Source organism: Phaenicophaeus curvirostris, chromosome 6 (assembly GCF_032191515.1).
Source record: "Phaenicophaeus curvirostris isolate KB17595 chromosome 6, BPBGC_Pcur_1.0, whole genome shotgun sequence".
NCBI lineage: Eukaryota > Metazoa > Chordata > Aves > Cuculiformes > Cuculidae > Phaenicophaeus > Phaenicophaeus curvirostris.
Genome location: NC_091397.1, coordinates 53,868,985 through 53,893,042, shown reverse-complemented (window position 1 = coordinate 53,893,042; position 24,058 = coordinate 53,868,985). Strand labels below are relative to the sequence as shown.

At 40.5% G+C, this 24,058-nt stretch overlaps 1 protein-coding gene across 5 annotated transcripts in view; it reads left to right on the top strand.

Annotated features, from left to right (window-relative positions):
* CREB5 (cAMP responsive element binding protein 5) overlaps nt 1–24,058 on the top strand; it is a 261,316-nt gene that overhangs the window by 222,165 nt on the left and 15,093 nt on the right. The window lies entirely within an intron of this gene.

Here is a 24,058-nt window from a genome sequence, read left to right as displayed (position 1 = left end):
TTTGTCCATATATGCACATGCAGGCAGGAGATAGTCCTTAAGAGTCACTGTTGCTTTTAAGAGTCTTAGCAGCAAGTCTGCTGTTACTTCTCATCACCTCAGAAAGGCTGTGTTAAAAACCAGTTGCTAAATACATATTTAGAGAGCTTTGTTTTGTATGTTATTTCCCATGTGTCCATTCCCATGAAGGCTGGAAGCAAAATTCAAGCTGATGTCAGTGGGAAGGAAGTCAAGTTTATTATGTGGAGTTCAGACCCAGATTACACTTCCAGTTAATATGAAAAGAAGTTCAAAGCAGTAGATTATAAAGCCTTTATCTACCATATTACTCAATATTTTCTCTGATGCTTTTGCCATTTAATAAAAAAAAAATTCATACTTTACCTAGAATAATTGGGGACTGGAGATCTATAATGTCCCTGCTATTTCCACATTTCAGTTGTCACCTAGGAATTTATAACTATACTTAGGATAATGAGATTTAGTGGGGTCATTTGCACTCAGGGAGCATTATATAAATCACAATTACCCATTTGTGTATCATGTGGCTTTTACCTTTTCTTCCATAGATAAATATTTTATACGGTATGTTGCTATTCATATTCTCTTTATAAAGTTCAGCATATACTATTCATTTAGACAATGGCAACAACATAAGATAATATGAGGTTTTGGCTATTCTAGTATTACTCATTGGAATGCTGTTTGGGGTTGTTAAAAAGAGCTGAAAACGTAGGTTGCCTTTCAGTGCTCTATTTATTGTTTTCAGTTGTTAAAACAGGTCTTGCGATATTACAAGCAATGGTTAAAAGCACTTGCTATCACTAGAGACAGTTAAAGCAATTGTATTGCCAAAATTACATTTTAAAAATCGAAGCAATATAGGAATTGCAGCATGTGTGGTCATTCCCTGACTGTCTTTGCTAAATATCCATTGCAATACACTTGATTATAATCTTCCTTTTTTATTTCTCTTTTTTTCCTTTAAGTCTAAGGGATGAATAACTCTCCTTTCCTATCATTTTCTACCTAAATGAATTCAGAAAGTTTTGATGTCTTTATTATCTCTCTTGTAACTCTGATCCTGGTAATAAGAAAGTGGGTAAACAGATTGGTGTTTACAGCAGTGGTGCTTTCATGCGTTTGTCCTTCTTGGCCTAGGATCTAACTCATAGATGAGCTGGGCTTTAGTACCATTTCCCCAGAGATTGTGGCATATAAGAGCAGTAATTTTGATTGGAACAATGAGGACTTGCACAGGAAAAGATGCTTGCGAGCAGAAGAGATGAGAAAGCATGACCTCTTCAGCCTGGTTCTGCAGTCTTCCCAGAGCAAACTTTGTCAACCCCTGCCTGTTCCCAGCGTTAGACTAAAGGACCAGACTGCATCAGGGCAGTGGGAGCAGCGTATATGCCAAGTCTTGACCAGAGGATCTGACCACAACACCCAGGTCTGACCGTGTGTCTTGGCCCTGTTCGGCACGTCTGCATTTCCACCCCTTACCAGCATTTGCAACATCCAGCTTGGGCTAAGGAAGGAGCATCACCCTTAACTCTATGTGCTTGCTTATTTGCTGGAGATGGAGGTGGATTGAGCCAGGTTCTTGCTCTTGCTTCACTATCTAGTTTGCAGTAAGAAATCAAGAAAGAGAATTGGGCAAATAGACATTCACTGACAGATATTCAAGGCGTCCCAAACTCCTGCTTGCATTGTATTTTGACAATAGTCCTATTAAATGTGAATCATTCCGTGTATTATTCTTATTACTCATTCACCTCATATAACATACGTGGTCCAGGCACTGCTGAAGTCTTTCCACTGACTTTACTGGGAATGGGATCAGGTCTTCAGTGCCACTTTAGCTGAGTTTTTTCAGTTGTAAAGTCATTGTTCCACACAGCCTGGAATAAAAATATTGCAAACTAATCTTTTAATACTACCTACATTCTTTTTACCTTCATTACCTTGGCTCTTTTACCAGTTGAGATAAGTTAATATTACTAATAAAAAAGAAATGTATCCTCATAATGACCTTCTTATTTAAAGTATTATAAAGTACAAAAATGCTATAATGACATTCCAAAGGGAAATGGGCATTTGGGGTCTTTACCATGTCCTGCTTTGACCTCTGTAGCCAAAAATCAAAAAGACTCTAGGTGAACTCTCTCAGACTTCGAAAATGCTGTATTGGAATAAGTCTATTGAAATTATCTACTTGAAAATATTAAAAAATAATTGTTGAGTTGAAATTATGCAAGTCTGCACGCAATAAAGATATCACATCAAGAATTAAACCATATACATGAAAATTGATGTACATTTTAGCAATATCTCTCTGAGACATCTCTGCGTGTAATATCCTTCCTTGAATATGTCTTGTTTTTTGCAAAATAGGGCCAGTGACTTGTACCCATTAAATGCTAAATTTACTAGCTGGTGTTTGCTGAATCTGGCCCTTATTAAATGTCCAGACAAACTTGTTGTAGTTTATTTTGTAGGACGTCTGGTTAGAACATTAAATACAACAAGGAAAAATAAACTTAAAAGTAAAACGGTTCAACCCTTGCCCTACTGGGAATTTTATTCCTTGATTGGATGGAAGCAGAAACAGGTCAGTGTTTTCAAATGAATTAGCCCAAATTTAAAACTTGATCAAAACATTTTTTGCGAGGGAAAACCTTACCAAGACATGCTAGAATTATTTTTTTGGATAGTTCTGGTTTATGTGGAGAGATTAGTTTAACACATTACCTCTAATTTTATTCTTAGTTTCTTTAAAAGGGAAGATTTTGCGGTAATCAACATTTGCCAGCAAAAAGATTTTTTAAATAACCTTGCATTACCACTCAGTAAAAGTTCTGTTTGTATTTATTTTTGCATGTTATGATCAATGTTTGTCCCCACATGGATTCTTGCTGTAGTTCTTCTTAAAAGATAAAACTGTAGCCTTTAAAAGATATCATTGCATATGAGAGTGTGCCAGACCATGACAGGCTGTGCATGTGCCACTGGAAAACAAAAGCTCTTTCTTTAATTCTTTTCTTGTCTTTTTCTCATAGCCTGATATCCTCAGCAAATTTTAACTTATCATCAGAGTCAGCAATGTTAGTAAGGAGCTGCTTTATTTCTTAAGCAGTCTACCAGAAATTTCCACATTAATTTTAATTACTCACAGATTTTTAACAATCTGAGATCACTGAAAGTCAGTATTTTCCCCTGTTACTACACGGCAACAGTGATAGTATCATTATAATTTCCAAGTCTAGCATTTCTCTATATTAGACTGAAGGGGATTTGTTTGTCTTAGTACCCTGGCGTATTAAATAGGTAGTTTATTGACACTAGCTCTGTAATACAAAGCCCATAGTTGATTTTTTTGATAACTCCTCAGGAATATGGAGTTATTATAAACTTTGTATGTACTTGTATGCTCAGCAAGCTGTGATGTTTTTAATAATGAGCTCTGGTACATCATGTGCTAAGATTTGTTATATCCCAAAGCAAAAGCTGTCGGAGCAGTCACAGGGAGGGGTTGCCTGCTCTGTCACCCCCTCCCCTTCCCAATTTGGATTCTGATCCTTGGGACATGTTTGGTTTTGGTTGTTTTGAAGTGGCAGGTTTTATTAAGTTACTGCTCAATCCAGTCCTAATAAATATCAGCTGTCAGCCACAATCATGCCAAACTGTTCCCATCTTCCCCCTCCTAATCTTCATGATATTTTTAATGTTTTGCTTACAGTTGCAAACACTTTCACATGATGTTGAGCAAATTGGGTGAAATGGAGCTGTTTCATGGTTTTCATCAGACAAAAACAAAATTAAAGACTTCTTTCTATCAAGAAGTGGGCTTCTGAGTCACACTCTGCTGAAAACAAAATGTTTCCCACTTTGATAGAAATGAAAATATATGTGGTGGTAACAGTGCTGGGGTTTTCTGTGCATATGCTCCCTGCACACCACCAGGACCAAAGTAGCATCCTCGGTCAGTCACAGCGCAGTCTTGGTAGTGCTCAAATCTGTTTCTGCCCCAGCTCAGGAGTTGCTGAAGAAGGCAGGGTGGGTATGCAAATGTACAGTAATGTAATTATTATGTATCAGTGTTGTCCTAGTTCCTGAAGAACCCAATATATTTTTCAGAGAACCTGTAGGCGGATACTGAAGTAACAGGAAATTACAGTGATTGTGGGTGGTAGAACAGAAAACCAGAGGTGCGAATCCCATAAAATGGGAAATGTTCATCGTGGCAGGATGAACCAGGAACAGAAACCTTTACTAAAGCGTCCCCAAAATGTTTCTGTAGAGCAGTAATTCTTCACATTTTTAAACTGGAAGGGCATCTCACCGTTATGAGCAAACTCCATAGATAATGTTGCATCCCACTGTTGTTTAGCTGTTGGGCAGGGAAAGCAGTGGTGGCAGTGGTTTAATAGATGAGATACGCATTTATTGTGAATGTAATGTTATTTTGTGAAATTATAATTGTTCTACTGTAATTACTGACAAATTCATTAGACACTAACATGAATCAGGTACCAACTCCCATCTAGAGACCTGCCTATGGACACTGACCTCCCAGCTGAGTGGAAACATGTGTCTGTGACTCCAGGCATGTCAAGAACTACCTTCTGATGTCTTGTAGACCAGCAGTATCACTGCTGCAGGATGTACTTGGTCTCATTCTATGGGCATCTGGCATTGGCTTTTTGCACTTAACTGAAATTAAATCTTCATTGCTCAGATCATGGGATGTTGCACTTTACATGGGTCCAAATCATATGCAAAGAGAGTTAGATGTATTTCATGCCAAAACCTTTAGTGAGCTTGAGTGACTCTATATAGTAAAACCCTTGGAGGTAATATGTTATCTCCTCTTATAAAGAGTATCCAATCCACTTAGAATCCTTAAAATGGGAAAGGGGAGATGCGTTTTGGATTTGCAGGCATAATTTTAATGAGGTAGAATATTAATCAGGTTAAGTTTTCATTTGGATATCTCTTTTCATGTGACTGTTTTAGGCTAATTCTTATGGTCCTTCAGCTGATTACAAGTGACCCATGCTTCGGTTTGAAAGAAGAAGGGAAAAAATGCTTTCTACCACCAAATTCCTGCCTCCTCACCCACTGTGCAATGCTGGGTGACTGTTTTTTACTAAAAAAAGAAAGCAGCATGCCAGCTGGATATCTTCCTGCGGTAGCTAGGTTTTCCTTGGAGGATTCCCATCTTTATACTAAATAGGCTTGACTATGCTTGGCTTATTAGCTTCTGCAAACATGCTTGCCAAGGTGGGATGACTGTAGGCAAAATGAGTGCAGCAGGGAGACAGAGGCAAATAAGTAGGAGTGATCAAAGTCTAAAGATTTGCTGGCAGACGCACCTCCTTCCTACGCTCTACAGCCAGTGGGTCCAGTGCTTTCCCCTTCTCCTACGTATGAATCAACACATCCAAGCAAGTGGTGCCAAAGCAGGGGGTGGGTAGGAGACAGCCTTAGCACTGTACAACAGCTGTTGTTTTGCCAATACATTCAGTAGGAAATTCAGAACAAAACTTGCCTTTGGGACCACGAATCTCATTAAAGTTCACCAACGACACTGGAATAGACAGAACTGAAAAGGTTTCCTTTTTTTTTTTTTCATTTGAATGCTGTTACAATAGAAGACACTATGTAGATGTTATAAAAGGCTGACTTTGAGGTTTGTTGAAGCTGTCTGACGCCAGTCCTAGTGAGACACTAGAGGTGGTAAAAAAGTGAATTTGCCAGCAAGAAACATTTATTACTGCATGGCAGAAAGTGCTTCCTGTTGAAATGACAAATTGTCAGAAATGCTGAATCTTTAGTTTCTTCAGCAGGGTTCTACAGAAAGGTAGCAGTGAGAGCTGATAGACAGTAGGGTGGTGTTGCTGCTCTCCTAGAGTTTCTTGTTCTCTGTTCATAAATTCAACTGCGCATACACAGATTTTTAAGTCTTTCTTTTGCGGCAAAGAACTTAAGAAACAGTTAACCCAAAACATATAAGGAAGCCTTTTGTTGGTACTGCATGTAACATTATGGTGCCAGCTGCCAGTTTGCTGGGCAGTTAGTCTTTGATTTACAATTTCACGTATGAGTTTGAGCGGGTGGGTCACAGCTTTTTGGTGCCTTATTTGCTTTATTTTGTAACTTTGGCTAATCATTTCACTCGCTGCGGTCACTGTGTGTAACAGCAGATTCTTGTCCTTGATGGGCGGCATGTTCATAACTCTTCAAGCGCTGAGCTCCTCCACAGTGGTAGATCCCCGCCTTCTCCCCCCATTCTTGTAATGTCTTTTCCTTGCTAGGCTGGAGGAGGAGGAGATCCTGTGCCAATTCTTTGAGCACTCGCTCAGCTGCTGTCTTCACAACAACTATAAACGTTACCAAGCGCCCCCGCTGTTTTCATACTCCATCCGTATACTCTATACTCACTTGGAACTGAATCTTATGGAAATTTTGGGCTTGTGAAGAACCTCGCAGATATTTCCACTTGAACTGCCATGGTAGCAATAACACACTGTGCTTGCAGCCTGCTGGCCACCTAGTGACCTTCAACCGCTTTGCAGTGGCTGCAGAGTGAGATGCTGAGAGGAGCCCTGCTTGGAGATCTACGACAGGCTGAACGAGGGGGCACAGGAGGATTTTCAGGTGGGCAGGCCAGAAAAGTCACAATGAGTAAGGGACATACACGTGGGTGTGTACACAAATGTACAGTCTTGAGTCGAGTTAATAAAAGCATGAAGGAAAAGATGGAGAGACTCACTTCAACTGCTGTCAGACACATATGCAGAAATTCACCTCTGTAATCTCTATGTACAATCACCGACAACACAAATCACCCATTCTCCTTCTCTGTCCAAAATGCCACAATTATCATTTGCAATCTAATATCACATCTCGGTGTCCTTCCACTACTAATGCAAAACCACATCAGATCAATGTGCAAGGTGACCTGGAAAATGCATATAAACTCTGTGCCGTGCTAGAAGAGCAACGAAGCTGGTGAGGGGGCTGGAGAGCAGGTCTTATGAGGAACGGCTGAGAGAGCTGGGGGTGTTTAGCCTGAAGAAGAGGAGGCTGAGGGGAGACCTCATTGCTCTCTACAACTACCTGAAAGGAGGTTGTAGAGAGGAGGGAGCTGGGCTCTTCTCCCAAGTGACAGGGGACAGGACAAGAGGGAATGGCCTCAAGCCGCACCAGGGGAGATTTAGGTTGGACATTAGGAAAAAATTTTTCAGGGAAAGGGTCATTGGGCACTGGAACAGGCTGCCCAGGGAGGGGGTTGAGTCACCTTCCCTGGAGGTGTTTAAGGCACGGGTGGACGAGGTGCTAAGGGGCATGGGTTAGTGTTTGATAGGAAGGGTTGGACTCGATGATCCGGTGGGTTTCTTCCAACCTGGTTATTCTATGATTCTATGATTCTATTAGTATGAACAGCTGAATTTCTGGGATGGTTGTGCTGGCACATTGGGCTGAGTTTGGGTTTGCATGGGACACCTCTATTGGATAACCATAACCTACCTGAAAAAGCTGGTTTTGGTAGGAATGATACACACTGAGGCATACATAATTCTGTTCAGTTTGCTGTGTCTTTTGCTTTTGGTCTATACAGTTGGAGTGTAACGTACACAGACGAAGCTTTTTTGAAATAAGCACAACCATGCTCAAATTCTGTGGACTACGTAAAGCCTATTACCCAGATTGCTCATGTTATCTAGTTAATGCCTGTTTTTTTGTCCAGGATACTGCTTTAGCGCAGTATTCTGAAGAAGAGAGTGAAATAAGGGAAGATAAAAGGTGTTCTGTGGTTTCTTTTTAATTGGAGACTGGAGGCAAAATGCCTCCAGATGATTTCTCAAAGAAAAGTCATTGTCTTCTCCCACTCTTGTCATTAATCTCTAAAATTATTGCACAATTTCTGTTTAATGTGTTAAGATTTCTTAATATGTTAAGACAATGTGGAAAGACAAATTTGAACAGGAGGGAGCATGTTTCTTTGAATGCATAATTTTCAAATCTTTGTCTGAAGTCTTCATTCATCTTGCCAGGCCTTTTGCAGTTAAAAACTTAATCAAACTCTGTATGAATAAAAATATGTATTTTTGTAAGGGCAATTCATCAATAGAACTGGAAATAGCTACAAATATTGAAAGTGATGGTCATTCAGATTTTGCTGAAGTGCAGATTGCTTATGCTGTGGCTAAATTAACCAATGCTGAAATCGGGAATTCCTGACATGATATTTGCAGTTCCCCATTTTTTTGTGTGTTAGAAAGGACTTTATAAATTCACAGTAGTGAATCTCAATAACTTGAAGCACAACATGTGCTTCAAAGTAATACCATGCCTAAATGTATTGCAGTATGTGTATGGTTTGCTGCGTTGCACGGTAGCCATCATATTGTTCCCCCCACAAAAAATTTGGGTTCCCTTTGTCTAAAATTCTGATTCTATAATTTAGTGTGGTGTTGCATTAGTGAAGCCTTTTTTTTTCATAAAGCAGAGCCAACGGTTGGTAGTACAATGTGAATTTCTTAAGTCTTGTACAAGCTTTTTTGCTTGTTTTGATTATTGAAGCTTAAAAGGAAAAATATAAATGAAACTGAAATATAAAAAGTCTACAAAGCTATCACTTTAATTTGGAAAGTTACTCAAGACACTCTTTGATAATTCCTAGGTATTTCTTTTGTATTTACTCGACTGCAGATTGTTTCCATTGCCAGACTGGCATGTATAATGGAGTTTCCCTTTACTAGTGGAGGGTTTGCTCAGCTCTTTTGGTGCTTTGGGCATTGCAGTCACCAAGCAGAGCTGCTGTGATACTCACTTCTGGCCACATTTTGACCCTCATGTTAGCGTGGAATAACTCATTTGGGTAGTCTCAGTGAGGGACTCTCAAATTTCCAGTAAGAGGATCACCAGCAAACTGTTATTTTCCATTCTAGTTCTGGTGTCACAGCCCAGGGAGTCTTCTGGGTTTTGTCAGCACATCACTTTGAAGTTTAGTAAGCCTGTGCAGGTATCCATGTTGACTACCTAGTGCTGAGCAGCACATCAGAAACAACAGCTATTTGAACACGATGATGGCATTATCTGCAAAAACAGTTACTTGTGGATTTTTTTTCCCCCAGATCACTCTCTCATTCCCTGGATTGTTCTATATCCAGCTCAAAAGGACATATTTATAAGACTTGTTATTCTGACTCACTGAGTTGAACAGTGTTACACAACTATTTTTCTGTCAGTCATGGGATAATATTGCCAAAACCTCTCTGTATCTTTTCCTATGCATTTTTTGGTTTTGATGGATATTCTGCTAATCAGCAAGGTGGGAAGCATTGAATGGGTATTAAAACACAGCCCCTGCAGAGAGTAACTCAAGCAGCAATCTATAATTTAGCTGCTCAGTAATCGACTCGAGGCATTGCAGCAGTGCAAGTTGTTTTTGTTAATAGAGATGAAATTATGGGTGTAACTAGCTGGCAGTCTTCAAACAGACTTTTGCAAGCTGTTTACTCAGCTGCCTCAGGGCAACAACTGAATACGTGAAGTGAATTCTTCCAGTATCTCTGTTGTGGTATATTTAATTTACCCTATTTTACCACAGTGTGAGAAAAACAAATTTTGAAGAAAGTAGGATTCATGTCAGATGCAACACTGCAGATAGGCTGTGACATTAGCTGCGTAGTTTGACATCATGGGGGAAGATTTTCTTACTTCAAAGTATTTTCGTACTAATTTTCCAGTAATTTAAACCGTCAGAATAAAAGAAGGAAAAGACTAAAAAAATAAATCACAGCATGTCTAGTATATGGACAATGATCTGTTTAATTTTTAAATCAATATGGATGATAACAACAACAATAATAATAATAATAAAACCCCTGAAAGCAGCTACAAACATTAGTCTAATCCTATTTTGAACTAGAGTATGCCTAGTTTAAGTGGATATAATTTCACAGAATCACAGAATCAAAGAATAACCAGGTTGGAAGAGACCCACCGGATCATCGAGTCCAACCGTTCCCATCAAACACTAGATTGGTCCACTAGATTTGGTCCACCCATGCATGTACCAGTTTAGAAAACACTTCTAAAATAAATTATTATTATTTCTTTTGTGGGAAGATCTTGTCAAATTCATGTTGCTCTTGATAACATTACTTCTTACTCAAAATACAGTGATTTTAAGGTAAAAAAGACACATTCATCTATGCCTCCATGATTTTCAATCAGAAGAAGAGAGTGGAAAAAATAGCCTTTTGGAAGTATGGAATTGAACACTGATGAAATTATATTGGACCCTTCCTTGAACAATTAAAGATGATAAATCAGTGAGGTCATCTCTGAATTTTACTAAAATATTTTAGAATGCTACTATAACAGGAAAAAGATGCTGATAAAATTAATGGAAAAGAATTAGGGAAAATCTTAAACAACTTGCAGGCAGTTTTAGCTGCCACTGAATCCTATTATTTTTTCCCCTCCACCTCAGATTGTAATATGAAATAAAATAGTAATACAGTTCTTCAGGCAGTGGCAACAGAAAAGGGCTTTGGATAGGAAACAATATTGTGGTCTGACTTAGAGCTGTGCAGGGCAAAACTGGTTGTAAAATTTAAATACGGAGCAAACACAAAGACCTGCTTGCTGTCCTGTGGAGCTCTTTGCTACAATAGTGTACATGACTTGATGGATATCGTAGTCTGAGCCATTTCTGGGGCAGGGAGGGAAGAGGAGAGAGGGAGAAGGTGAAGCAGTTGTAAGGAGTGAGCCCAATCGATCACTCCTATCAGCTGCACAGAAAATTAACTACTTTACAATTCACTGGTGTATATAATGTGTCATATTCCTCGGCCCCAGAATAAAAGAGTTGTAGCACGGCCACAGCTAGAGCCGAGACTAGCTTACTGTCTTTGGCGCAGGATCAAGTTCTTTTGAACACGTGGAGCTGTTTCTGAATTTTTAAAAAAATAATACAGAAAAATTTTAATGGGCCGCTTTCAACATTATTTTTTAAAAGCTGGTAATGTCTAGACTGATCTCTTACATCGCAAAACACAAAGTGTCCTTCTCACTGCAAAACATTCCTTGTGATTCCTTGTGTGCTGGATACCCCCCTTAAGAACTGGAGCACTTGAGCTATAGATTTTCACTGTCTTAAAGGTGATAAAATGTATTACCCTAAAAAAAAATGTCGCTGGCTGGTTTCTGAGAACCTAGACACAACCAGATGCAGTGCTAACTGGCAGTGCTGGCACTGACTCAGGTGAATGGGTCCAGGTTCTCACTGACATATATCAGCGTAGCTCCCCTGCAGCTGCGGGGCCAGCATCATCCAGCTGGGAGAGGAGGGCAGGGGAAGAGGGCTGCCTGCCTGCTTCTCTGCCTGCCCGCCTGCCTTCCACACTTCATCTGCCAGCGCTGATCCTAGAGATAAAAACAAATAAGCAGCAAAAGATATGGGCTCCTTACTTGGCTTTATTTTGCTTTGTGAACGGTTTATGAACTCCTTTTTGACCGCTGAACAGTTGTTTATAAACCAGGGAGAGATGAGAGACAAACAACGTGAAAAAAAAAATCAAGTAGCCAGCCAATCCAATTCAAAATAACTCTGTCCTGCCAGGTAATGACAGAGTTGCTTCAGACTCCCTCTTTGAAAGCGTGTAGCTTGCTGTGCTGGCCAGTGCAGGAGTGCATTTATTAGCTGCTGCATTTAGAAGAGAGGAGCAGGCAATCAGAGGGAAAAGTTGTGAGAGAGAGCTTTTCCATCCCCCAAAAAAGACGCTCCTTACCAAGTCCGTCTTTGCCAGAGCTTTGGGGAAGCACAACTGCTGTGCTAAAGAGGAAAGGATAGCAGAGAAGATAAATTCTTAAATTGTAGAGCAAAGGTCACCCCTGCATACACTTCCATGGCCTTTACTACATTCCTATGTACATGGTCTATTATACTTAGCTGATTAATTTGTTAAGGTCTGTGGCGTGTTATGTGAGAAGAATGATACATTCACTAATTTGTTAGATGAATTGCATCATTAGATTTTTGTTTGCATGGCATTAACTGCTTAAAGCAACCACATAGTTAAAGCTAATATATATATATAGGGGTTTTATTGTCTGTTCATAGATATAAACAGAATTATTGTCTCTAGTAAGACATAAAAAAGTAGACTCTTATCGCATCTTGGGGGCTCACAATGCCATTGAGAGGAAAGAGTTAAAGGGAGCAGGATTTCTCTCTGGAAGCAAGTCAGCTCTTGGACTATGTTTCTGGCTCTGCTATTAAGGGTTTCTATGATATTTGGGCCATTTCAGAATTTTAGTTCACTGATCTGTAAACTGAGCCTCCCACCACATTTAGTGACATTGGGTTCATCTTTAAAGCAGCACGAGGTGCAGCAGCACGGACCCTTGCGAAGAGGCCAAGCGATTTCCACAAATGGGTCTGATGTATACAAAATGCTTTGGGATTCCTGGAAAGCATGAAGGCTTGTTGTTCACTCACAGCAGATTGTGTCACTGATTCCCAGGCCAGTTGCCTCATAAACCTGAATTAACTAAACAAGTGCTCGGAATATAAAATATTTTAAGCAATGTGAAATTGTGCCTACTATAGGGAGAAGCTGATTAAACTTCCAGCAGAGCCAGATTCTGTGAATGTGGGGAGGTTCCTTTCTGCCTGGTACTATCTGAAGATTGCCAGCACCACCTTATTCACTTTAATTAGGTCTTTGCTAGATGAGTCTTTATTTTTCCTTTGGTGTCTACCTGATGTTTGAGTGAACAATATGAATACACGTGAATTCATTGAAAACCCAGGATACTGTTGTACTGAATAAAATCAATGCAAGGCCAGAATTATCCAGGACAGCTTTGCATTTAAATTTAATTGTTTCATTTCACATTAGGCTGGATTTTCTGCAATAAGACAGTAAATGCTTGTTTCTCTTCTTTTTCTGCTGTTGACAATACAATACCTATGAACTTAGGGTTTTTTCTTTGGAGCAGTTACTTATACTTACGATGGCAAGGAGTAAAGCATAGTGAAATGACTGAAAGTCGTGGTTACAATATTTATAGATTCTGAATGCATATTAAATTAGAAGCAAAGGAGAAGCGGAATTACATTTGTTTTGTAACACTGTGCAGTTAAGGCCAGATCCATTCCTGCCAACACATCTGCAAATGTTTTAGCTCATAACTGAGAATCAGAGCAACGTTGCTAAACATGGGTGGATGGTAAAGTACAGCCCAAGTGTCGCCCATCGAACGAAGAACTCCACAGAGAATCTGGCTAGAGTAATTAATGAGTTCATTTGGAAAAGTCAGTGCCCTTCAATTAGCCTAAATGTAGTAAAGCAGATGGGATCCCATCCTCCAGGGAGAAAATTGAGAAAGATCCTAAGAAATACTGCATTGGACTGATTTATCTGGGTAATTATAAGCCTCATTTGCACAAAACTGTTCAATATGGCTGCAGTGAGAAAATTAAGAATTTATAAAATGTTGATATGTGGCCTAAACTACCAGTGTTAGTGGAATCACATGTCAGGCAGGATCTTGGTTCAGAATATGAGACTAATCATCAGTCAGGAGAGGCTGAAAGGCAAACTTGGCAATGGAGGTGGGAGACGGTGGGGATGCATTTCTAGCTTATCTTTTGTTAAAGCTCCTGTAAGTTCATCTGCAGTGGGAACAATTACTGCCATCCTAATTTGATATGGTGTCCCGCCTTGAAACATCCTGCAAGATTTCAGAAAGTGAAAGGAAGACTCTAAAGAATTTTTTTTAAAAAAAAAGTAAACAAAATGCGAATTTTCTTTAAACGTTTGATGGTGGAGGAGCAAAATGAGAAAAGTGATAGTAGCAGCGTTTGAGAGTGTGTGCATCCTCCCTTTATCCCAAGGAGACCCCTCTATCCTTGTGAGTGGTCTCATTTTAGAGTCAAAGCATTGTAAGACTTACATGTATAAATGAGAAGCTGCGTAGTGTCTTTTAAGGAATAACTGGAAGCCACCATATCGATATTGTAAGTGTACTTATATGTGATAGAAGAGGAATTTGGACACTTTACAGAAGCAGCAAAAGAAAAATAAATGCTGTCTACAACAGCGTCGACATCATATAGAAATTATGGTCTGCAGTTTCTAAAGCTGAGAAGGTTTTCTGGCTGTAGGGAAATGGCTCTCCATCATCATGGATTTTACAAATACTCTATGTGTTTAGAAACACCTTGGCTTAGATAGCTCCAAGCAGCATTTTGCACAGTGTTTTCTGAACTTGGAGCTTCGACAGAAGTCTTGGACTTTTTAATGAATGGGAAAGAGACCTAGTATGCCTAGATAGGCAGCCCCATAGAGCAAAGTAGTGAGCCATGGATGGAGCAGGGCAGACTGAAGAGGAGTCAGAGGAAAGGTTGGAGAATACCTGGCACTGGCCACAACCAAAGCAGTATTAACCCTGCCTCACTGCCTGCAGCTAGAGAGCACGGAGGCCTTTCTATAGCCACACTGCTATTCCAGCCATCCAAAATGCATTTAGTTTGGAACACTTATGTGCTATTCCAAATCCTGCCTTTTTTGCCCCTTTGTTTTCTTCCCCCCTCATCAATTTCTGCTTTTCAAAAATGGCAAATGGTGGTGGGTACCTGGACAGCCCCCTTCTTGCCCTCTCCTACACCTTCCAACTGCTCAGCACCGTATTGGCATGTTGGTGTGAACACTATCCCCATTGAACTCAAATAAAAGTGTATTCATCTGTTTTAATGAATTAAAAAATCATTTCTGGGCAGAATGTCAGACATAACAAATACTTCTAGAGCACTGAAGTGGTGGCAGCAAAGCCCTGTGGTTCTGGTTGTAAGCTTGCCTTGTGGATTCGTTGATGTGCCTAATGTATGCTGTTAAATTTTGTATTTTATATTATTCTTTTCATGCCTCAGGAGGCCTGAGATAATATGGTGATGAATGCATTGGCCAGAGCAGCCTGGGCGACATGTTACCACTTCCAGCCATCCTCTCAGCCCGACAGAGCAGTCTGAGGCTGGTACAGTTTGGCCTGTGACTGCACCTTCTCGCCCTCCACTGATAAATAAGCAGGCTAATTGAATTAATAAACAGATAGCTCTTTTCCCTGCCAGCTGGAGCACCATCAAAATGTGTGATAAATGATGTGTCAATGCTTTAACCACAGGGAAAAAAATGAAAAAATTAGTTGCCTCAACCTCTCTTTTAAAAGTCTTTTCCCTTCCTCTGTTCATCCAAGCCCCCAGTTTGGTTTGATTCCACCCTCCTCACCCCTTATCTTTTCTCCTTTGGCAGATCTCCAAAGACAAGTAGCCGTGAGAGGGTATCTCAATTGACCAGACGGTTAAGAGCTGTAGGTGGCAGTGGGATGCTAACATTCCCTGGAAAAGAGGCACAGAGGCTGCAAGAGTGCAGGGCACAGGTTTGGGGTGAGGGGCAAGAAGGGAGACAAGACATCAGGAATCCTTACACTGACTTGCTGGTGTGCCAGTCAAAAGAGGGAACTTCATCATAAGCCTAGTCCTGAATATCAAAGAGGTGGGTGTTGCACAAGGCTTTTTAGTTTCAAAAGAGAGGAAAAAAATGGGACAGAAAGACTCAGCAATTTCCACAATACAGCCAAGATGTCCCTGCTGCTGCCAAGATGTCCCTGTCACCACCTCTAAAAGTGTTGTTCCCTTTGGAAATGACACATATCTACACAGAGTGGCTCAACAACCCCAAGTAGCAGGAGACAAGAAAGATGTTGTTGCTTCACACTGTACGTAGGAGACGAATAGCTGAAGTTTCTATTGCATTAACTTGATTTCTAACATACATGTATATGTTTGTGTGTCTTTGCTGGCTTGTTTTCCCTCAGTGCTACTCCTCTATAAGCTTCCCAATGAGCAAGCTGAAAAGGTTTCCCAATCCCTCTCTTTCTAAAGCAGCAAGAAATGGGAGGTGCTGTGGAGATGCTGAGGAGTCTGAGACAGGAATGAGATCACAGCATTATGATCTTGTTCAGAACATGACATTTTTTTCTGGTGCATATGTCAAATGAATCAGACAATAGTGGTGTCAGGAAGATGGATAATGCTGTCGGCAAGCCTGAGAGAGGAGACAGGAAGATGTGTTAAGCACCAAAGCAAGATGATATTTATGCCTTTCTCCCACACTCAGTAGAAGTACACAAGAAATATTTTTTCAAAAAAAATGAATGTAGGGCAATAGAAGGAGCAGCTGGATCCCTGACATGCTTGTTGGAAGACTCGTCTGTGCTGTGAAGGATCCTGAGCAGAGATGGATAACTGGTGTGCAGGAGTTGCCTGTTCCTGTGATCCTGGCAGCTGTTTCTGGTATGAGGGAAGGTGTCTGGGTCTAACATCTCCCTGTCACTAAGGGCAATGCTCACCCAAAACACGACCCGTTGTACAATGTACGCTTAATGTACAGCGTGCTGCAGGGACCCTCTGCCTGCCTGCCCTCAGCCAGGGCACCTCTGCCATCAATTTGCCCCTAACGGGTTCTTTCTGCCCTCTTTCCCTTGGGCTGAAGGGATGGGGAGGAGTTTAGTGTTTAGTGTTTGGTTTAGTGTTTGATAGGAATGGTTGGACTCAATGATCCGGTGGGTCTCTTCCAACCTGGTTATGCTATGATTTACAGTTAAGTGAGGCAGGATGCTCTGTGCTTGTCACTCACTGCGGGGAAGGAAATCCTGCTCGTGTGGCAGCCACCACAGCTGTGGGTCTAGCCAGGCCCCTGACCTGGGCAAATGTGTTCTGTATCTTGTGGTATGTGCTGTAGGAAAACTAAATCCAGCTGTCCAGAAATGGCAGGATGAGTCAATGTCTTACCAGCATCCTTCCCTTCCCTGGGGAAGGTTGTTTTTTTTCGATCTGCTCTGACACATTGCTCTGAAAAGCAGCGTTGCCGACGGGTAAGCGTAACATCTAGAAGAGAGTGAGCAGCTGAAATATTGCATTTTAGTAAGTCATTGCTTGTCAGCTGAGCCATGGGGAGATAGAATCATAGAATAACCAGGTTGGAAGAGACCCACTGGATCATCGAGTCCAACCATTCCTATCAAACACTAAACCATGTCCCTCAGCACCTCGTCCACCTGTCCCTTAAACACCTTCAGGGAAGGTGAATCAACCACCTCCCTGGGCAGCCTCTGCCAGTGCCCAATGACCCTTTCTGTGAAAATTTTTTTCCTAATGTCCAGCCTAAACCTCCCCTGGCGGGTGGTGTCTATAGATGCATTCCTAGCCCCTTCAAACACGAAGTAAATCACAGCTTTCTTTTCTCCACTGAAAAGAAATATTTTTGGAATTAATTCTTCTTGTGTCTTGTTTTACACTGTAGCTAGACTAAAGTGTTTTAAAAAACCTTCTGGAACTGATAGTAGAGTAACTAGCTACTACCTGATAGAGGGTCAAGCTCCTTCTGTTCTGGGGCCCCAAGTGGCTTTGAAATTCAATGCGTCTGACCCAAGATACTGCTGTTTAAAAGCAGCTGATACATACAGGGTGGTGAAAAACAAGGCAGCAACTTGAGCTGTGCATGAATGGAGGTGATGCAGGCGGAGAACAAAGGGGGCACGGTAGAAGGCAGCAGTCTGAGGGGTGAAGTCACGGGGAGAACATGGGGAAAGGTGGGTGGGTGTAAGAGACCCTGCATGCAGGTGTAAAAGGACAGTACCTATCAACACTGATACATAGAGTGCTGAATTTTCAAGATATCCATGCAGATAACTCTCAGCATAGATTATACTTATTTTATAAAAGTGAAAATTAACAGAAAATGAACCTGTTCACACTCCTTACTCTTTGTATTTATGTACTATGTGCCATACATGAGTGCCTGCATTTTAAAAGACAGTGGACAGTCACTAGGTTTTCATAGGCAGATAATTGAAAACTATCTGCTGAACTAAAATATTATTTTATTTTTGAGGGACAAATGCTGTAATTCAGGGTTTTAAAAATGTGAAATAGCCCATAAGAAATTTATCATTTTATATGTCCCTGTGCTGTACTTTAAATTCAATTCATTTCTTCAGAAAAAAAATAAAAAATCCATGAATTCTTTAAAAATGTTTCAGGAATTACTTAACTTTAGAAATGAAGGAGTAAAAGAACTTCACCTGAAACTATGTGGTAATGAAACAATGTCTAATTACCTGCATTGAATTCTTCAGTCAGGCCAATAGGCTAATGAACATCAATACTCTTTCACAAAGAGCCCTGGGATCCCTAATGGCTGTAAGTGGTCAGGGCTTTGGTTTTAAGTTTCAGAGTCTGGTTGGTATAATCTTGAAACAAAATCTACAGATCAGACCGTATCCTCTCTGCAGTCACTCTGTGTGTGTTTGTGTGTGCGTGTATGTTCGTGCATGTGTGTCTGTGCGTACGCCCTTGAGCACGGCACATCTGGGATGGAATCAAAGCACTTTTAAGTGCACATGTATCCCATTTCTGGCTTGCTGGTAGGCTTTTAAATGTGCTGGGTTTAATCCAGGAAAAACGAGTATTCAAAAGTCACACCAGTGAAGGAAAAAAAAACACACCCAAGTTTTATATACTTGGATGGCATTTTTCTTTGAATATGAATGACTTAATCAGCCTTAGTAAGAGGTGGGCGATGAAAGTTCAGAAATCTTCTGACAGAGAAAGACTTTGAACCTGTCCTTCTCATGTCCTTGGTGTGTACATTATGCTCATGGGAGGGAAAAGGAAATCAAGCAACTTGCATCCTCGACAAGAAACTGAAATCACTCCGTAAGGGATCTTGAGGCTTCAGAGCAATATTCTGCAGAGAGATATTCTTTTGCGGTGCTAATCCTGTCTGGTCGCTGAGTACAGATTAAAATACCTAAACTCACTGTGTTCCTTCCAGTGTTGCAGAGTGCTTTCATTTGAGGATTTGCTCTGTATCTGGTTTGTATAGGAAATTCCCCAAACTTCCACTGAAATCAATTCCCACTTTTCTCATTTAATAAATGCATATATGGTCATTGTGGGCTCAGGCACAACTTATATATATATACATATGAATATGCATATATATTTAAATATATATGTATGCGCATATATATTCAGATGTAGATGTATATATTTTTCACGGAAAGGGTCATTGGGCACTGGCTGCCCAGGGAGGTGGTTGAGTCCCCTTCCCTGGGGGTGTTTAAGGGACGGGTGGACGAGGTGCTGAGGGGCATGGTTTAGTGTTTGATAGGAATGGGTCGACTCGATGATCCGGTGGGTCTCTTCCAACCTGGTTATTCTATGATTCTATGATTCTATATCAGTGCAAGCCCTGAACAAGCACTTCCCACCTGCACTGTACTAGAAGATGGGAACACGATTTTAGAACCCTAGTTACAGCATTTTACAGTGTTTGGTTGTGGCAGTGAGGAAGACATGAACTCCAGCCACTTTGCCAGAGGCTTTGCCTATGTGTTTTATGTCCAATGTGAAGAAAGAGTCCATGGTCTTTCAGCTGGGGAATGAGCTCTCGTATGAGCGCTAGAGAATGTATCTGGAAGATGGGCAGTACAGACTCAGGTCCTCTCAAGCCCAAGTTTTCCCATTGCCTTGCAGGGTGCTGTTAACACTGAGCAATTTTATTACCACCTCCTTTTTCTGTTTTCCATGGGTGATAACCTAGCATGTGTAGGAATATCTCATAGATGTGTCTGCAGAGTAACTAAGCAAAAACTTCCTGTTTGGAGAATTAGGGTAATGATTAGGTATGTGCCCGCCTACTGATAGCAGGCACAGGCAATTAATCTCTAAAGTGTCAGGCATTTTGCTGTCTGAAACCTACCTCTCCAGCTAAGTTGGTTGTATTTTTTGGATCCTTCCATTGGTAGTGTATGTTGAAATCATATGACACCATTTGCCAGTGATAAATCATTTGCTGTCTGACGTGTGATTACATAATTAAATATCCTTTGTCATGGACACACACGCAGGGATTGACTTAGACTTGGTGGGAATTAGGGGTTTGATTATTTGAACTTTACATTTCCTGACTCCTGTGCAAATCAAATCCAGTTGTTTGACTCTGCATTAAGAAATTGTTCATGTAAGAAACCGTATATAGTGAGAAGTATAAACTGTACTTTCAGTGTATTTTCTGCTTTGACTATAATTTACTTGTTCATTAAAAATGCTTGTTTAATAGGAGGGGGAATTTGTATTTTTCTATTTCTAATCTTTATAAAAGTGCTGTATCGCTTATCTCCTTTGCAAGGTGCTTTGAGATGAACGGAAGGAAATTGCAGAGAGGAGGTGAAATGTAAATTCATGTTTTCTGCTGTCACCGGAGCTGTGGCCATTCTCAATTAAATGTCGTCACCAGGAGATGGCAATTCTGGCAGAGTATCCTTAGGTCACCCTGGCTGTGACCTGCCTTGGATTACTTAAAACAGGCACTTGTCCAGAGAGGTGTCACTGGGACTGATTTCACTGGCAAGCATGACTGTCCAGAGCTCCTCCGTGCCCCATATTCAGTGACATTGAAGCAGTTCTTGCAGCTGCCCAGTCCTTGAGCAGCATGATGTCTATTAGTTTTATAGCTGCTTTGATTGTTTACAGTTGATTCTCACTTCTCGCTGCTAAAGTTTAATCCATTTTCTGTTTGGAAGGACAAAGGAGCAAATTTGTTGTATTTTTTAGAGGCTAAGCTGCACTGAAGGCTGGATGACAATCCATTGTTTGTGTCGTTACAACATCTCACGAAGTAGGGGAGAAAGCATAAAGGAAGGGAAAAGTATAATTCATATTTACCAAATAGCCTGAGAATAATTAGAAGATTAGCAGTTTGGTGATGTTTACTGCCAAGCTGTGAATGAAATGCATCCACCTTTTCTCTTTAGGTTAGTGTAATTCATCACTTTGGTTCTGGATTTCATGTCCTTTGCATGCCTCTCACTTCTTCAGTCAATATGCAGGTCTGTATTTTATTGCACAAGAAATGTAGGAGCAAGCATTTAATGTGGCATCAGATACTTTCTAATCACCAGTCTCCAAATGGTACTTGTAAGTATTTGCAGTTCACTTACTAGGTGGAGATGAATTGCCTCCAATTTGCTTTTATGAATGTAAGTAGAACATTTTCAAAGAGTGGTTTCTGTTATATACACTGTGAAATGCTTGTGAGCATCCAACTATAAAAGACCTAAATGACATTATGCTTAAGTTCTTTCATTGCAGTCGTAGTTGGAGGAAAAGATAAAATTCAGTGTGATGCTCTGAAATATGCCGCATGAAGTTCTGTTTGCAGCTTTAGCTGCCACTGGCTTAATTCAGGGTTTTCGTCTTGGGTATGATGCTTAGAGGAGCATGAATGAAAAAGGAAATTAACCACTGCAGATGAGAAAATAATATTAGCGCTGCTGAAGTCAATGTTACGCTTGCCGTGAAGTTTGGTTAATCTAGATTTTTACCCTGAAGTTGCTGCCTAATTGCAGATGTGTAGGGGTGTTTGATGCCTGTATTTTTTTTCCTGTTACCTCACCTCTCTTATCTTCTGTGAACTTATTACACCCCTGTATAATAGGGACTAGAATCACAGTCACTAGTGCAAGAAAATATATTTGAGATGATATTCCATCTGCTGAAAGGGCTCTGACATAATCCCCTGTCAAGAATACACCAGACGTTAAGCTGATACTACAGCTGGTCTTTTCTCTTCTCTAATTTAGGGGGATTTGGGCATACAGACCAGAAGGGGCACTGAGACTTTTCTGAGTGCAGCAATGCATAATTCTTCAGAGCAATTCAGTTCCATTCAGAACCAGCACTCCATGTCTGTTGCAACCTAAAATTCAGCTGCATGATATAATAGCATGTTGTCTGATGCAAGCACAGACCACTCAGGTAATAACATCTATGAAATTGGAGGGGATTTTTGTCATTTCTCCATTGAGGAATAAATGGGAGAAAGTTGTAGTTTATTGTCATATACAGATTATGTCATATAATATAATATTCAGTCTGTTGTGCTAAAAATGTAACTTGCTATAAATATTATAAATACTTATATACACATGAAAACCCCCAAATTATTTGAGTTTTTAGTTGTGGGAAAAGCAATCTCCAAATTTACAATTTCATTTATCTTTTCTTCTAACAAGCTGAAAAGAAAATGCTGGATATTTTTCACTAGCAATTTTGGAGGAAGAAAGGTGGGGCAAAACCCAAAGCAATCTTGAACAATGAGAACTTGTTTGATGTGTTAGCTTAATATCACATTAACTGGGGTGGCTTCAGAGTAAATGTGTCAGTTAGGGACATTAGCTTGAGCAATAGTAGAGGAAACACGACACTCATAACTGTGGAGCACTAATATCCACTCTTTCCATTTCCTCCTGAGCATCAAACATGAGAGTTTATGTGCTTCTGGCTTTCTGTAGGATTGAAAGGGAGTTTTCTTTATTCACTCAGTCAGAGGCAAAGTAAGCACTTCTCTGTGAAATGATTTCTCGTGTTGCCTGTGTCATTAATGGAAGTGTCATGATCCAGTGGAAATCAGCTGTAACTGATATTGGCCACTATGCTACTTTGATGAAATAATAAACACAATCAGTAAGGCCCAAAAGTCAGGTGAGATAAGCACCTGCATTTTCTTTTGGCTTGAGTGGGAATTTGAGGTTGTTGGGGATTTCTTTTTTTTTAAATTGCACTATAAAAAGGAGAGAGCAGGGATTGCACCCTTAAAAAAAACACTGCCACTGAGATTAGGAGAAATTTCAGGTTCTGCTGCGAGCAGATCTGGGTAGTGAGAATTTGTGAACTACCAGGTACCCGCAGGCTCTGGTGAAGTCAATCACAGGAGATCTTGAAAACTTGAACTGCTGTAGGATCTGGTCCTGGGTTATTGTCCCATTTTAGATGGGATTTGCTAATATAATCAATACAGTAAGCTCAAGTTTGATACCATCACATTTTATTTGACGTTAAACTAAAACAGTTGTTTGCAATTAGCTTGCATAAAATGAACAATAACAAAAATGCAGCCTGCCCTTCAAGCTCTACACGTACTCAATACAAAGAGTTCACCAAGTGCTGCTGATTTTCCTCCCTGTGCTCTAACTAAAATATCGAAAACAATTGATCTAGCTGAAAATGAAGCAAAATAAAGTGTTTACCATTACAGAAATATTTCTGTTGAGTAGCAGTGACTGGTTAATGGAAGATGAATGTTGCTCTGGGTGCATGTGCAGGCAGGGCTCTTGCTGCTGCAGAACTGATCCAAGCATGAAGTTAAAGGGAGGCACGGGTCAGGCGATGGCAGTTGCTGTGCTGGGACAGGATGAGGTAGAGAGCTGGTTTCTTAACAGGACTGGGATCCAGGGCAGCTGGCCCACCCTTCCATTGGGAACAGTGAACAAGGAGCTTATAAAATACTCAGACCAAATGGAAATGACCCCTATTGACTGAAACCAGCTGCATGTCATAACTCTCACTGTCTCTCTTGATTTGCTATCTCAAATGCCATTAGGGTGGCACCAGTGAAGTGTCTGTACACCACTACAGCTTACAGCTTTGGGATGACCCTTTAATTACACTGAAAGGAAACATTTTTTTCCCTGTATTTCAGCTATAGCTTTAGTATACAAGGCCTGTATCCTGCAGTCCAAAATGTAGTAGCCCTTCCCATTGCCCTTTGGTGGTGTTCAGGTGAAAGTCAACAAATCCTCTTGATATTAAGGAGAGTTTTGGGCTGGTCAATACTCCTGGGCCCAATTCCATGATGGTTCGAAATATGAGGAGTACAAAACAAAGAGAGGGATTAATATGCAATAACAACACAGCAGACATTTGAACTTTACAGCAAAGGAAAAGGATCAGGTTGAGGCTGCCCTCATTATTTTCCTGTCTTTCTAACGAAAGACCAGGTTGGGTGCCAGTACAATGGTAGAATATATTTGAGCCTGAATTTGATAAACACATCAATACATATATTTATCAATAAGTCTTTAAAATAACATCTTTAGTAAAAATGAGAGGGGAACATCAGACATTCCTTTT